General features: G+C 40.3%; 1 protein-coding gene across 1 annotated transcript in view; it reads left to right on the forward strand.

Annotated features, from left to right (window-relative positions):
• The window catches only part of ppp6r3 (protein phosphatase 6, regulatory subunit 3), a 133,607-nt gene that overhangs the window by 8,805 nt on the left and 107,079 nt on the right, over positions 1-17,723 (forward strand). The window contains exon 2 of the mRNA XM_043706412.1: positions 13,729-13,811. The gene's annotated coding sequence lies outside the window, so the exon portion shown is untranslated. The remainder of the gene's footprint in view (positions 1-13,728; positions 13,812-17,723) is intronic.

Below are 17,723 nucleotides of genomic sequence, written 5' to 3' on the forward strand. Positions count from 1 at the left end.
TGTCAACAAGTTTGAAGAAGTCAACTTTATTCATGCCACCTGTACTCTAATTACGTAAGGAAATTCTGCTGCTTACTTTGTTTTAATCAATCTGTAATACAAAATACTGACACATAGTTGATTACGCTGAATCCATTTATTTTTTTAAAATATGGATCCGATGACTGACAGATTTGCTGGGCCAGTGTGTGGAAAATTTATTGATTTGTTTTCAAATATAAAGTGAAACTTTTTACCAGTAGCAGTGTTCTCGTTTTATAAAAGTTCACCTGTCTACTTAAGTGACCTTGATGCGATTTGAGTGAAAAATCATTCTTTATGTCGAGTAGTTCAAAATTAATCCAACTCTGTGTACTCTGCTTGTAGAATTTGATCTCTGGGAATCTAATGAACATATGGAAGAATGGAAAATTGATTGTTTTAAAATTGTTTTGTTGTTCTGCTTGTGTAATAATCTCTCTCTTTTGAACTTTATTTACAAATAGAAAAGGTGTGCAATTTTCTTTGTGCATTTTTAAAGTCAATTTAGTTTTGTTGGCCCAACAATGGTTCAAATGTGACTACAAGATTACAAATAGACTGGTCTAATCCTAAACTCTCTTCATGAAGAAGGTTAGAGTTCATAGCTAAGGAAACAGAGTTTGGAAGAGTGACAGATTATGATGCTCCGTCTTCTCAATGTTTAAAATCCACATATTTGCCTATTTAGATGGTTATCTATGCTGTATCTTCTTATGTGCCTGAGTTTCATTTTTTCTATAAGACTGAAAGTGCCTTGGGAAGCTTTATTGTATGGTACATCCCTGCAAGTTGTTATATTGACCATGGAAAAGATGCCATGCTGATTTATAGGAGAATGGTACAGGGCAAAAATGATTTTAGGAGAACAGCTTATATATACTTCTATTCTATTGGCCATGTTTTGTAGTTAGTGATAAAGTGGCAGTTCTCACTGTTGACTTATAGAATGCACACAGCACAGCTTTTCAGCTCACGCTGACTGTTATGACATTTTGAAGGGGCAGTTCATCTTGCACCACTCCCTGGCCTTCTCCCCATTGTGCAGGTCATTCGTTCTTTTCAGATAATAACCAAATTTAGTCTTTAGTGCTTCAGTTGAACCTGCTTCCAGTACACACTCTGGGACAGTTCATTCCAAATCCTTGCCACTTGCTACGTGAGGAAGATTTTCCTCATGTTGACATTGATTCTTTTGTTGTCCCATAATCTCTTCCCTCCCCTCCCCCCACCCCCATTCCAATATTGTTAAATGGCTCAACATAATGACTGCTTTTCTACCTTCTATTCCTGATGAAGGGCTTTTGCCCGAAACGTCGATTTTCCTGCTCCTCGCATGCTGCTTCATCTGCTGTGCTTTTCCAGCACCACTCTAATCTAGACTCCGGTTTCCAGCATCTGCAGTCCTTGTTTTTACCTGCTTTTGCACCTTGTTAATCCATTACCCTTGCCTCTAGAGCCCCATTGTTAACTGTAAGTTCTTATCTGATCTGAGTCATGCTCAGCTGAACTTCTTGTTTCACAAAACTCCGAACTTAACTCTTTCCCTACCTGCTTATACCCTATACACATTCTCACTTTTGCTAATTATCTTAAGTCTATCCCTATGATACTGGATTGTACCTCAATAAACAGTTTCTCCCTATCTACTTCGTCCAGACCAATCATTGTTTTGAGTACCTCATCAGATCTCATCTCAACCTTTTCCAAAAGAATGCAGTCCCAACTTCTCCTATCTATGTAAGTGAGTACATCTCTAGAACTATTCACATGAATCTTTTACATACCTTTCCTAGATGTAATGCCCAGAACTGGACACACTATTCAGTTGAGGCCAAACCAATGGTTTATTTGAGTTCATCATAATGTCTTTGATTTTTGTACTGTATGCTTAATTGACGCTTGGGATGCGGTTTGTTTAAATGCTCTCTCCACTTGTTCTGCTATTTTTAGTGACTTATGTACATGACCTCCAGCTCTGTTACTTCTGGAACCCCTTTAGAATTATACTCTCTCTCTTCTTTTGTCACTATATTATTTCTCCCAAAATTAATCCTTTTGTACTCTTCTGCATTAAGTTAATTTTGTCACTTGGCTGCCCATTCTGTGTCCATTTGAAGTTCTGTGCTATCCTTCTCTTAATTCACAATGATTGAGTTTTATGTAGTTAACCTAACCCTGGCTGCTGGGAGCTCCAGTATATGAAGGGCCAGATGGCCTACCAGTGCTCATAGTTCTTATGTTCTTCAACCTAGTTATCAATTATTATGGTTACTATTTACTTTCACTTGGCCAGTTTCGTATCAGTGTTGCTACTGTCCTTTTTACTGTGAGTGCTGACCATGCGCTGAGGTCTGTTGTGCAGCATTTTGCCAAATGTTTTTGGAATTTCGTGTGTCCTACATCAACAGCACTACTCTCGTCAAACCTCTGTTACCACCTCCAAAGAAAAATAAGGCTAAGTCGGTCAAACGTAATTTGGCCTCAGTACTTCCATGTTGGCTTTCCTTAATTAGTTGGCATTTGGGGCAAATACGGTTTAATTTTGTTCCAAATGATTGTTTCTAGAAACTTTCTCACTACCGTGAATTAACTAACTGGCCAGAAATTCCAGAGCTTACCTTTTAATGAGTCTGTTTTTGAACAAGGGTGTGACATTTGTAATTCTCGATTACTCTAAGTTGAGGAAAGACTGAAAAATAAACTTTATATGTACAGGCAGTCTTTCCGATACTGCCCATCATTTTTAAACTCTTCAAGTAACTAAATAACCTCCACTTTCACTATGTCCTCCGCAGCGTCTCCTTGCTTAGAGTCATAGAGATGTGCACCATGGAAACAGACCCTTTTGGTCCAACCTGTCCATGCCGACCAGATATCCCAACCCAGTCTAGTCCCACCTGCAAGCACCTGGCCCATATCCCTCCAAACCCTTCCTATTCATATACCCATCCAAATGTCTTTTAAATGTTGCAATTGTACCAGCCTCCTCCACTTCCTCTGGCAGCTCATTCCATACCCGTACCACCCTCTGAAAAAGTTGCCCCTTAGGTCTCTTTCATATCTTTCCCCTCTCACCCTAAACCTATGCCCTCTAGTTCTGGACTCCCTGACACCAGGGAAAAGGCTTTGTCTATTTACCCTATCCATGCCCCTCATAATTTTGTAAACCTTTAAGGTCACCCTTCAGCCTCTGATGCTGCAGGGAAAACAGCCCCAGCCTGTTCAGCCTCTCCCTATAGCTCAAATCCTCCAACCCTGGCAACATCCTTGTAAATCTTTTCTGAACCCTTTCAAGTTTCAAACATCTTTCCAATAGGAAGGAGACCAGAATTGTACGCAATATTCCAACAGTGGCCTAACCAATGACCTGTATATCCGCAACATGACCTCCCAACTCCTGTACTCAATCCTCTGACCAATAAAGCAAAGCATACCAAATGCCACCTTCACTATCCTATCTACCTGCGACTTCACTTTCAAGATGCTATGAACCTGCACTCCAGGGTCGCTTTGTTCAGCAACACTCCCTAGGACCTTACACCATAAGTCCTGCTAAGATTGCTTTCCCAAAATACAGCACCTCGCATTTACCTGAATTAAACTCCATCTGCCACCTCTCAGCCCATTGGCCCATCAGATCAAGATCCTGTTGTAATCTGAGGAAACCTTCTTAGTTATCCACCACACTTCCAACTTTGGTGTCATCTGCAAACTTACTTATGCTCGCATCCAAATCATTTATGTAAATGACAAAAAGTAGAGGACCCAGGATCGATCCTTGTGGCACTCCAGTCTCCAGACTGAAAAATAACCCTCCACTACCACCACCCTTGAGCCTGTTCTGTATTCCATGAGATCTAACCTTGCTAACCAATCTCCCATGGGGAGCCTTGTCGAACACCTTACTGAAGTTGTTATAGATCACATCTACCGCTCTGCCCTCATCAATTCTCTTTGTTACTTCTTCAAAAAACTCAATCAAGTTTGTGAGACATGATTTCCCACGCACAAAGCCATGTTGACTATCCCTAATCAGTCCTTGCCTTTCCAAATACACGTACATCCTGTCCCTCAGGATTCCCTCCAACAACTTGCCCACCACTGAGGTCAGGCTCACTGGTCTATAATTCCCTGGCTTGTCCTAACCACCCTTCTTAAACAGTGGCACCACATTTGCCAACCTCCAGTCTTCTGGCACCTCACTTGTGACTATCAATGATACAAATATCTTAGCAAGAGGCCCAGCAATCACTTCCCTAGCTTCCCACAGAGTTCTAGGGTACACCTGATCAGGCCCTGGGGATTTATCCACCTTTATGCGTTTCAAGACATCCAGCACTTCCTCCTCTGTTGTATGGACATTTTTCAAGGTGTCGCCATCTATTTCCCTATATTCTATATCTTCCATATCCTTTTCCACAGTAAATACTGATGCAAAATATTCATTTAGTATCTCCCCCATTTTCTGTGGCTCCACACAAAGGCCGCCTTGCTGATCTTTGAAGGGCCCTATTCTCTCCCTACTTACCCTTTTGTCCTTAATGTGTTCGTGAAAACCTTTGGATTCTCCTTAATTCTATTTGCCAAAGCTATCTCGGGTCCCCTTTTTGCCTTCCTGATTGCCCTCTTAAGTATACTCCTGCTGCCCTTAAACTCTTCTAAGAATTCACTTGATGTATCCTGTCTGTACCTGACATATGCTTCCTTCTTTTTCTCAACCAAAAGCACAGATTTAAAATATCCATTTACTGTCTTTGCTATAATGTAGTAACCATGCGGAACTGCCGATTTTGGTCCCTTATCAGTCCAACTCCCTTTTTCAATGTTCTTACTTTTTAGATGCCAAAAGAAGATTCGTTTTTCTGTAAGCCACCAGCTTTCCTTCATACGCACACTTTGTTTCCCTTTGATTTTTCTCTTCCCCTGTGGACCTTGTGTATTCAGCATAGTTCATGGCCAAATTAAACTCCTGGTGTTTATCAAAAGTACACACTTTTTATCTTGATCTGTATCTCTTCCATCATTCAAGGAACTATGAACTTTTGTCCTACCTTTCCCCTTTGTGGGAATATACCTTGACTGTGACCAAACTGTTTGTAAAGGCAGCCTTGTTCAGTTTTGGTTTTGTGGTGATTTCATCTTATTTAGGTCAGATCCATTTTTATCCCATTGGCTTTCTCCTTGAGATATTCCTTCTTTGGTTTGTTCTTTGTTCTTCTCCATAGCGAAATCTAAATGTTATGACTCTTAAAAATAATTTTATTCCTGTATGTAATCTATACCACATGCCCAAGAGCCAGGTCTTTTTTAGTGTCTGTTTTCTCTTTGGACTGGAAACTCTAGGAATTCTTGCCCGTCTCTGCCCATTTACTACCATTCCACTCTATATTCAAACAACTAATGTCCCCATTATGACTATGCTGATGACCTTCTTTCCCCAGCACTGTAATGGTCTTGTCTTCAACTTTTCTTCATTTTTATTCTTTCCTATATTGCAGCCACGTGTTGATCTGCTGTATTCTTCTGTTTCTGTACTCAGTTACATATAGTACCAGGAGTAATCCAGAAGTTTTATGTTTAAGGCCCTGCTTGCTAATTTCTTTCTTAGGTTCTTAAATTCTGGTTGCAGGACCACATAGCGCTTGATATGTACTCTGGAGATTAGGAACTGCCCTAGCATTTCTCAATCTATTCAATAATATAACTGATTACAACTCATAATCCTTACTATTTGAAGAGACTAGCCAGCTACTTACTTGTCTTCTGATGTCACTTAAATATAGGGAAATCAACTGAATGTTTATTTTACTCTTTTAAAAATCAAACATTTTAATTTCCTTGCATTTGGATAAAAGAAACACAGCTACTAACGTACCAGTCAATCAACTGTCATTTCTGTGAAATCAGAAATGGATCTTTCCTCTCCCTTTTTTAAACTATAGTGCACCATGGTTTGCTGTTGTTGCTGAGTCTTTCCTATGATGATGATTCTGTGAAAGGTGGCAGCAAAGATCTAGTGGTCTCCATGATGTTGATTTTGTCTTTGCTGGCATTGCTTTCATTCTATAAGCTAAAAGGCATCTCTAGCATTTCTCAGAAGTGCTGCACTCAAAAAAAAAAAGCTAAGAACCAATGACACGAAGAAATTCTCACATTTCAAAGCAGAAAGTTAAAAGTACTGAGTATACTTTGTTTTTTAATCATTTTACAAACTACAAAATTTGAATAGATAGGTTTATGGTAAAATCTGAAATATAGAATTTTTTTTTTAAAGAAATCTATGGCTTTAATTATTTAATGCATTGTCAGCCACTAGCAGTCCCCATTAGCAGCTATTCATTCTCCCACGCTGACCTTTAGCACTTCTTTGCCTGTCCAACTCTTTTTTTTTAATCTCTCTCTCTCTCTCTCTCTTTCTGGGCTCCATCTCCACTTATCGTTTACTCCTTCCCCCCCTTCTACCCACCCTCGCCCCAACTTCAGCAGAAATACCAACCTTTATCTAGCCGCAATCAGTTCTGAAGCAGGGTCACTGGGCCCAAAAGATTGATTCTGCTTTCTGTCCACAGATGCTGCCAGATCTGCTGAACTTTTCCAGCAATTCTGATTTTGTTTCTGATTTTCAGCATCCATGGTTCTTTCGTTTTAGGCTTTATTCATAACGGAGAAAATTGGCATTTCTCAAGTACACAGTTTTAGCTTATCAGAGGCACAGATATCACCAGCAGGAATTTAAAATGTATAATGCTGTAGGCATAAGTTAGGAATTTGATGGCGTATACTCTACTTTTCTGGAATTTTAGCTCCAGTTTAAGAAGCTTGAAAGAAAACAGTTTGCTGAATCTGTCAACCAAATATTCACGCTGTCCACCACCAAGACACAGTAACAGTAATGTGTACCATCTACAAGATGCACTATAACAACACTACCAACGGTCCTGTCACAGCATCTTCCAAACATGCAACCTGTACCACCTTGAAGGACGAGAGCAACGGATGCATGGGAACACCACCTCTAAGCCATACATTGGAATTACAATCCAGTGTCTTCACTGTTACTGGGTCAGAAACCCAAAATTCCTGCTTAACAGCACTGTGGTGTGCCTATGCTAGATGGACTGCAGCAGTTTAATAAGGCATCTCGCTACAAACTTAGCCTTTATATAGATGTACAGCACAGAAACAGACCCTTTAGTCCAACTCATCCATGCTAACCAGATATCCTAAATTAATCTAGTTCCATTTGCCAACACTTGGCCCATTATCCCTCTTAAACCCTTCCCATTTGCTTTTATGTTTGTGTCTCTTAGTTCTAGACCAATGTTTTCTGTTTTATTCCACTCTAATTTGATTGTACATATTTGAAAGTGTTTTCCAGTTCACTGAATGATGAAATCAACCTTATTTACAACATGAAATGTTGCAACCACAGTATTTACTGCAATGTATAATTCTTGTTCTTGTACAGGATAACAAAGTTACATATTGCTTAAATTGAGATACTGACTACTTAATAAAGGATCACTTTCTCTCAACTGAAATCACTGTTTAGTACCTTTAAGTAACCTCTTTGTATACATGAGTAAATAGTTGACGAGATCAGAAATAACTTCCGAGTAGATTGATTGCGTTATTAGTAACGCAAATACAATAGATATTACACCACAAATGGGCATTTGAGCCCAACTAGCTTGAGTGTATTTGTCCTCTTGTCAAGCAGTCATCACTTGTATAAAGTCATAACTTATAGTCCTTTCAGCCTATTTTGACTGTGCCAGCCAAAAAAGACTTACCCAACTTGATCCTACATTTCTGCACATGATCTGTGATGGTGTAGGTGATGACGCTTCAAATGCATATCTTCTCGAATATATCTCTTTGTCCTCATTGCCTTCATTTTATTTAACCTATTAGTTTTGACTAGCTTTACACTTTAGTCACCAAATCTGATAGACAATACCATGGGTTCATGCTGTTGAGGATTTGGACATCAATTCTGCGTCTAGTCACCTGCCAGTTTTGTATGCGCACACATTTGGTTTGTGTATGCAAACTGGGTCAGAGATGGAATATGCATATATTTTAAGGATAGTTAGTGTTCTTAATTTGATAAGTTATTACATATTGTGCAATGTGCTGATGAGAAATTTAAGCTTGAAGTACATAGTTAGGCCTAATGGAGGAAGGTTCACAGTCTAATTATCTGTGCAATACCTCTCCTTGAGATTGATAGATGTAGGATGCTACCAAAATAAGGCACTTCTATGTTTAAAGCAAATATTGTGCATGGAACAAGATATGAGAGAGATAGAGACACTGAATTCCATTGTTTTATGGTCCTAATAAAGAATGATATGGGAGAGGAGATTCTGATGAATATGTTTAAGTGTAGGAAGTAAAAGCATGTAGATTGCTGTGTTTTTTCATAAGCTCCAAATGCAGGAAAGTGCAGAGAGGTCAAAATAGTGGTGAAGAAATAACAAATGAAATACCGATGAGGAACAGGATTGTTGGTGACTTGACGGTAAGCTTTGTGGACAATTCCTTATGCCTAAATATTAATAACGTGGCTTTGCAAGAGTGTAAGCAGCATTGATTTAATCTAAATTTGCAAATACCTGAAGGATGTGCAAAACTTTGTTGTAATTCAACCTTTTATATGTTAGGTTTCTCCTGCTGAAAGTTTGTTGTTGGATTTGGCTAATAACTGACCTAATCTTAACTTCTGTATGCATCAGTTTCATATTGCATTTTGTCCCTCTCCTTGTAGAAGTACCCCTCCAATGGTTGGGGGAGCATTATGTTATGCAATCATAGTTATCTGTAAGCCAATAGACCTTTCTTTGGAGGTAGATGGAATGAGAGCCTGAAGGTAACCATAGAGTTTGATTTTTTTTCACCATTCTTTTACTTTCTAACAGATCAATTAGAAATTGGCAATGTGACGTCATTGGCTTCTCATAAATATACAATAGAATTAACACAGGGATACTTTTGAGAAGGGAATAGTCTCATAATGTCGGCAAAGTATAAAAAAAAATGTAATAAGCTATAGGATGTACTAATGTTTGTAGTTAATGTTTGAGTGACAAATTTTGGAATGTTGTGATTAGACAGTTTTTGTGTGGACTGAGGTGTGTCCTTTGTCGAGTGTGTGGTGCTGGACAAGTACAGCAGGTAAGGCAGCATGCGGGGATCAGGAGAATCGACATTTCGGGCATTAGCCCTTCATCAGGAATGAGGCTTTTGGGCAGGGGGACTGAGGGGTAAATGAGAGGCGGGGGGGGGAGATGATGGGGCGAGGGTGAAGGTAGCTGAGAATGCAATAGATAGATTAAGATGGGTGGGAAAGGTGATTGGCCGGAGAGGAGGGTGGAGTGGATAGATGTGAAAGACGATGGACAGATCAAGAGAGCGATGGCAAGTGGAGGCTTGGGACTGGGCTAAGGCGGGGGGGAGGGGAAATGAGGGAACTGGTGAAATCCACATTAATCCCGTGCAATTGCAGGATCACAAGGTGGAAGATGAGGCGTTCTTCCTCCAGGTGTCGAGTGGTTAGGTGTCCTTACATTGTTTTAGCATCTCTTTACTGTCCGAGTATAGAAACCATGAATTTCCAAAACTCTGACTTGTTTAACAATTAGCTTGCTTCATTGTTTAGTGCCACTGAATAGTAATTCAGTGGTCAGTCACTTTGGTTATGAACATCTGAAAATTTCATAGACCTATAAAAGATTCACTGGTCTATCCAGCCTATCCCACATTGTTATAAATTTCAGTGCATCACAATACAGACCATCAGGAGTCATGACATCTCCTGGAAGAGGTTAAAGTGCAATTCTGGGCCAGCTCAAGGTTGGGGAGTGGGGGGTGGGGAGGAAACTGACAAATTGCTCTTCAATCTATTTTCCCAGTTTAAAATCACATCTTGTAGCATTATACAATGACCACTGTACCAACCAGTAGCAGATTCTGATCTCCTGAAAGCATTCAGTAAATCATCATTCATCACTTGAGCCAGAAACCTGTTTGAAATGTACTGCTATCCGGAAAATACGCATTTAAAATGGTTTTGCCTTGTATGACTATTATGTACAACCCCAATCCTACCTAATCTGTTTAGTTGAGGTAATTGGTTGAATTAAACCCTGTACAGTAGCGTCTCGACTTACGAACTTATCCGTTCCAGGACCCAGTTCGCGAACTGAATCCATTTTTCCCGTTGTTTAGATAGCGTAAGAATGCTTGGACGTAGCAACGAACGATGTTCACAGCGCGCACGTGCCAAAGACGAACTGAATGAGATCATGCGGGACCCGAGAGCTTTTGCGTTCAAAGCGCGCCTAGCAAAGCAGAACAATGAAACCACGTGGGTTGTGCACGGGCTTTATGCATTCGTACCTTGAATTTCGTATGTACATTGAAGCAAAATTTTACATACAATCCTGTTCGTAAACAGATTTGTTCGTGAGCGGGGTCGTTCATATTCTGAGGCGCTACTGTACAGTTTATTCATCGTTCTATAAACCTCAAATTATTTCCAAGTTGACTCTGTTAAAGTTTGTGGACCTTTGATCTTGTGGTAACTAAGGTATCTTAAACTGAGTTTGTAATGTATATAGTACACATTAGCGCAAAGCCAGGATGTTTGACAAACAATAAGGAGGAGGAGGTAAAGAAAGCCTAGGCTGACAGAACGGAAAAGTGCGACAGATGTAATTTCTTGTGAAGTGTCAAGTACACTTAGTTTGTTTAGCACTCTATGTTCATTAGTACAAAACATCCTAATCTAAAATCATTTTCCAATAAGAAAACAAATTGGTATGAGTGGCATACATCCTGACCTGTATTTTTACATGAAGAACCTATTGGCTACTTTAAACCTAACTCCCAAAATCCTCTTGCTATCTCTTGCTACTCTTAGCATTAATTGTTTCAACTTCTCTTCAGCTCACACCTTCCCTATTTGCAGTTTTTCTTTTAGACCCTTGCTGTAAATGAGGGCTTGGGAGTGGATTCTAAGAGAGAAGGAGCAAGATGTGCTGCAAGTTGGAATGATCAGGGAGGGTTGAAAAAGCAGTTCCTTATTTTCAGGAAATGCGGAGTGTGATGTACTGTAACTCCTAATATGAAAATGTTGACTGTGCTATTTAGGATTCTTTCTACTTGATTAACTGCATAAAAGTGAACATGTACTGATAGAATACACTTCAGAGGGAAGCCTATAGTGCAGTCTTGGATGTGCGAAGATGGCAAAGAAGATAATGGAGATGCTCAACTTGTGTCACAGCAGATGCAAAAGACCAAGTTGTCACCTTTTTGATTGGTAAGCAGTTGATTCTTACAATGGATTTGGCAAAAGGAAGCGGAGAGTTGTGCAGAGAATGTGAATTTTTTTGAATAGAGTTGTACACAAACTTTAGAGTTCTAACATTGTATGTTTCAACTAATTATGCAAGCGATCTATATAAATAACTACTAGTCATGCACATTTTGGTGCTGAATGTACTTTAGCTTTTAGAAGTTCCTGAGTATTGAGAATTATAAATTGAAGGTTGTGGAAGAACAGGGAATTCTAGCAGTTCTGTAACATGGTTTAGTATGACCATGTGAGGAATTGACAATTTAGATTGACCCCATATTAGAACTGACTGTGTACACTGATTTGGAGCTGTTGGTGTTGGACTGGGGTGTATAAAGTTAAAAGTCACGCAACACCAGGTTATAGTCCGATAGATTTATTTAGAAGCACTAGCTTTTGGAGCGCTGCTCCTTCATTAGGTGGGCGTGGAGTATAATAAGATCGTAGCACACAGACTTTATAGCAGAAGTTTACAATGTGATGTAACTGAAATTATATATTAAAAAAGACCTGGATTGTTTGATAAGTCTCTCATCTTTTAGAATGGGCATGTTGGTTTCAGTTCTTTCATATGTAAATTCCAGAACTTTCTTAAAGTTACATTCTCAAGGGAATTTTAACCATAGGTCCCATGTTGGTCCATATGCATTGAAGGTGTGAAGTGCCCTGTGTGAGGCTGTCTGTGCCCCAGTGTTCAGACTGATCCTCATCAAAAAAAGGGATTTACAGAATGTTACATGGACTCCATGCAGTGTTTGAGCAGAGTAAAATGTAATTCTGTAAGTACAAATTCACCCCACAAACGTGTGTGTGTGTGTGTGTGTGTGTGTGTGTGTGTGTGTGAAGGGGTCTAAGTCTGTGAGAGGGTGCGTGTGGGAGTGTATGTATGAGCGTATGAGAGAGAGTCTGCATGAGTGTGCGTGTCTGTCGAAGTGTCTGTAGTGCAGTGGGGTCACTTGAATGTGACATGAACTCAAGTCCTGGTTGAGGCCATCCTCATAGGTACAAAACTTGGCTATCAGCCTCTGCTTGGCCACTTTGTGTTGTTGCCTGTCCCAAAGTCCGCCTTGGAGGATGGTCACTTGAAGGTCTGATGCTGAATGTCCCGGACTGCTGAAGTGCCCTCCGAGGGAACACTCCTGTCTGTTGATTGTTGTGCAATGTCCATTCATCCATTGCCGTAGCCTCTGCTTTGTCTCACCAATATACTATGCCTCAGGGCATCCTTGCCTGCAGTATCTGAGATAGACCATGTTGGCAGTCACATGAGTGCCAGCCACTTATGTAGTGGGAGGTGTCCCCACGTGTAATGGTGGTATCTGTGTTGACATTCTTAACACGTCCACTGATGCTGCTTTACCTACTCAGTGCTTTTCAATATTTTTGTATTTTGTTTGACCATTTCACCACTTTGATTTTCAAAGATGAATGGGAGTTGTCCTGGTTGAATATCTACTTTAAAAATATGATGCTCCTAATGCTTCAGTACAAACTTGAAGAATTATATTATGTTACATAATAAAAAAGGCCCTTTTTAAGCATATCAAATTTGTTTTCTGTATTCCAATTGTACATCTTCTCCTGAATCTCAAAGCAATACCTACTTGTGTTATTTTCTTTCTTGTACTAGTCATGCTATGGTTATTGAAAGGGATTACTCAGTTATAAACAGTTTTGTGTTTATTGAGGTCAGTAAATCTTGGTTTACATAAATTCCCTGTATATGAAAGGGAGTGCTCTTAACCAAAGATAGGGAATTCCTGTAAATGCTTCTTTCTGCTGCTTTATGGGGGAAAACAATACCTTTTGATTTGAATTGTGGACTTAAAATCATGCCAAATGATCATGTTCTGTGTAGATTTTAATTGGTTGCTGCTATAATTTGTGGCACTTTGTCTAATATGCAGTTCTAATGAATGAAGCTGATATCTTAATCTAAAGACAAAGGTAAATGAGCTTTGACAGCAAAGTGTTTAAAAAAACTCTGGTGGGGAGGTGCAGGCGGGGCTGTAAAATAATTCTTAGGAGTTCAGCTATGACATTTGTTGTGTAACTGGCATTAGTTCGCCAGCTGTTTTCAGGTAAAAGTTTTATAGTGACTATTTGAGTGCAACTGTTGTCCAAGTTTTCATTAAATTTCACAACATAAAACTTTAACTGCTGAATTTAGTAGAATGCAAATAAATTTTTGAATGCCTCCATCAAAGAAGAGAAAGCAATGTAGGAAAATGCTTTGATTTGTGTTCTCCAATCCACCCCCAAATTATTAATTATAGAGAATTAGTCATTTGTGTTACTAGAGCTAATTTCCTGCCCAGACATTGACCTTATGTTTTTGGTTGCAGTATATATTTTAGATAAATCTTATGGATTCGTCTCTCCTTAATCTTGCCAGAACGTCCATTGTGTAGTGGTGTTCCCAGAACAGGTGAGTTATTCTGCAATGCCTTCAAATGTCATACATCAGTAAACTATCATTTGAAAAGAAAATGACTAAAATGATTACCTTGCTTGAAAATATCAATGCTGCTTTCAACTTTCAAAAGCCTAAAAACTAAAGCATATGATTTGTTATTAATGTTATTTTTCTAGTTTTCCACTTCATTTTTGGCAATAGAGCCTGTCATTTTAATTGAACATTTCTCTTGGAGGAAGTTTTAGAGACTTTTGGTACAAGAGCTAAATTACTTTAATGTTTTTTATTCTCAAATCTGGACTTTACAGAACAATGACACAGACAATTTACAAGAGATATAAAAATACAAGTACTGGAAATAGCTCAGGTAGCATCTGTGGAGCTAGAAACTGAGTTAATGTTTCAAGTGGGTGACTTTTTTATCTGAACTGGAAAATGTTAGAGATATAACACGGAAGCATGGAACATTGGAGGGTGAAAAGCAGGAGAGATTAAATTACAGAAGGGATGGTGATGCACATTTAAAAGAAAAGGTGATGGGACCAGTAAAACAATAAAAGGATGGCTTTATGATTGAATGAATGCAAAAGCAGAATCACCAGAGGTGTATTTTGAGCACTTGGACATGCCAGCCTTTTAAGGAAAGCTTCTACACAGGATGTAATGGAATATTTGTGAACTTTTTATATGAACTCATGAGGTGTGGGTATCAATGGCTGGCCAGCATTTACGGTCCATCCTAGTTGCTCATGAGAACATGATGGTGAACTGCATCTTGAAACTCTGCAGTTCATGTGCTGTAGGTTGACCCACAATGCCCTTTGGAAAGGAATTCCAGAATTTTGACCCAGCAACAGTAAAGGAACGGTGATATACAGAGGAAACGTGATCATTCGGATAATTGAATGCTGGATATTGGATTATCTGGCAAGATTGCAAGGTCCCAATGCTTGGCTAAACTATATTATCTGGCATTCGATTATCTGGAATTCAATTAACCGAACGAAATACTGTCTGCCCATGTCCTTCGGATAATTAAGGTTCCTCTTTATTTCCAACTCAGGATGCTGAGTGGCTGGAGGAGAACTTAAAGGTTGTGGTGTTGCCAGGTATCTACTGCCCTTGTCCTTCCAGATGAAAGTGGTAATGGATTTGGAAGATTCTGTCTAAGGATCTTTTGAATTTTAGTAATGCATCTTGTAGATAGTAAGCACGGTTGCTACTGACTGGTAGATGAAGTGGATGCTTGTGGATGTGGTGCCAGTCAAGTGGTCTGCTTTGTGCTGGATGATGTCAGGCACCTTGAGTGTTATTAGAACTGCACCCATCCAGGGAAGTGTGGAGTATTCCATCACATTACTGACTTGTGCCTTGGAGACGATGGACAGGCTTTAGGGAGTCAGGAGGTGAGTTACTTGCCACAGTATCCTTAGCATCTGACCTGCTCTTGCAGCCACTGAGTTTAAGTGGCAAGTCCAGTTGAGTTTCAGATCAACCATAACTCCCAGGATGTTGTTAAAAATCACACAACACCCAGTTATAGTCCAACAGGTTTATTTGGAAGTACTAGCTTTCAGTAGTTACCTGATGAAGGAGCAGTGCTCTGAAAGCTGGTACTTCCAAATAAACCTGTTGGACTATAACCGGGTGTCGTATGATTTTTAACGTTGCTAAAGTGAGGACTGCAGATGCTGGAAACCAGAATTTAGATCAGAGTGATGCTGGAAAAGCACAACAGGTCAGGCAGCATCTGAGGAACAGGAAATCAGGGCTTTTGCCTGAAACAACGATTTTCCTGATTTTTAACTGTCCAACACTGGCACCTCCACCCCAGGATGTTAACAGTGGGGGATTCAGTGATGCTAAGACCATTGAATGTCAAGGGACGGTGGTTACATTGTCTCTTATTGGCGGTAGTGATTGCCTAGGAGTAGTGTGTGCGAATGTTACTTGTTGCTTGTCTGCCCAAGCCTGGATATTGTCCAGATCTTGTTGCATTCGAGCATGGACTGCTTCAGTATCTGAGGAGTCTCAAATGGTGTTGAACCTTGTGCAATCATTGATGAACATCCCCATATCTGACCTTAAAATGGCTGGAAGGTCATTGATGAAGCAGATGACTGACTTCCAACAATCACATCCTATGTGTCAAGTATGACACCCGACCAGCAGAGAATTTGACCCCTCGTACCCATCGATTCTGGTTTTGTTAGGGCTCCTTGATGCCACGCTCTCTCAAACAGCCTTGATGTCAAGGGCTGTCTCTCACTCCTCACCTCTGGGGTTCAGATTTTTTATACATGTTTGAACCAAGGCTGTAAAGAGGTCAGGAAGTGAGTGGCCTTGGAAGAACCCAAACTGGGTCTCGGTGAGCAGGTAAATGCTGAGCAGGTGCTGTTTGATAGCACTGTTGATGGCATCTTCCATCACTTTGATGATCGAGAGTGGACTGATGGCACGGTAATTGGCTGAACAGGATTTGACCTTTTTGTATGCAGGACATACCTGAGCAATTTTCCACATTGTTGGATAGATGCCAGTGTTGTGACTATACTGGAATAAATGGCTAGAGCACCAGCACAAGCCTTCAGTACTATTAGCAGAATGTTGGGCCCATAACCTTTGCACTATCCAGTGCCTCCAGTTGTTTTCTTGATATGATGTGGAGTGAATCAAATTGGCTGAAGACTGGGATCTGTAAAGCTGAGGACCAGTGGAGGAGCCTGAGATGGATCATCCGCTTGCTACTTCTGGCTGAAGATTGCTATAAATGCTTCAGCCTTTTTTGTACTGATGCTCGGTGGTCTTCCACATTCAGAATGGGGTTATTTGTAGAGCTGCCCCCTCCAGTGAGTTGTCCTCCGTTACTGGATGTGGCAGGACTGCAGAGCTTAGATCTGGTCTGTTAGTTATGGAGTCACTTAGCATATGCAGCAAGTGAAGGGCAGAGCTGTTTGGCTTGTAAGTAGTCCTGTTGGTTAGCTTCTCCAGGTTGACACCTCCGTTTTAGATATACCTGGTGCTACTCCAAGCATGGCCCACTGCACATTCCATTAAACCAAATTTGATTGTCATGGTGGAGTGGAGGTTTGGGTCTTGAAGTTGCAGATTGTGCTGGTGTACAATTCTGCTGCTGTTCATGGCCAGCAGCATCTCCTGATGCTGAGTCTTCAGTTACGAGATCTGAATATGTGCCACATAGCATGATGCTGGTATTCTCAATGTGATGATGGGACTTAGTTTTTACAAGGACTGTGTGGTGATCACTCTTACCGATACTGTCATGGGCAGTTGCACCTGTGGCTAGCAGATTGGTATGGATGAGGTCACGTACATTTTTCCCTTCTTTGGTTCCCTCATCATCTGCCACAGACCCATCTAGCAACTGTGTCCTTTAGGATCCAACCACCTCAATCAGTAATGCTGTTACTGAGCCACTCTTGGTGGTGCACATTGAAATTCCCAACTCCAGTACATTTTTTTTCCACCCTTGCCACCCTCAGTGCTTTCTCTAAATGTTGCTGAACATGAGGAGTACTCATTCATTAGCTGAGGGAGGACAATACATAGTAATCAGCAAAATGTTTCCTTGCCCATGTTTAACCTGAAGCCATGAGGCTTCATGGGGTTTGGAGTCAATGTTGTGGACTCATCTCTGACTGGATACCTGTACTCATTCATGGCATATGACTGTTGCTGGCTGAGCTTGTGTTTATTGCCCATTCCAAATTGCATTTGAGGTAATGATAGTGAGCTTCCCCCTTTAACTATTGCAGTCCAAATGGTGTAACTACACCCTCCGCACTGTCAGGGAGGGAATACCAGGAATTTGACCAAAGGAAAGTGTAGGAATAGTCATACAGTTCCAAGTTGGGAAAGCAGGTGTTCCCATATATCTGCTGCATTTGTCCTTTTAGGTGGGGA

Source organism: Chiloscyllium plagiosum, chromosome 16 (genome assembly GCF_004010195.1).
Source record: "Chiloscyllium plagiosum isolate BGI_BamShark_2017 chromosome 16, ASM401019v2, whole genome shotgun sequence".
NCBI classification, from domain to species: Eukaryota; Metazoa; Chordata; class Chondrichthyes; order Orectolobiformes; family Hemiscylliidae; genus Chiloscyllium; species Chiloscyllium plagiosum.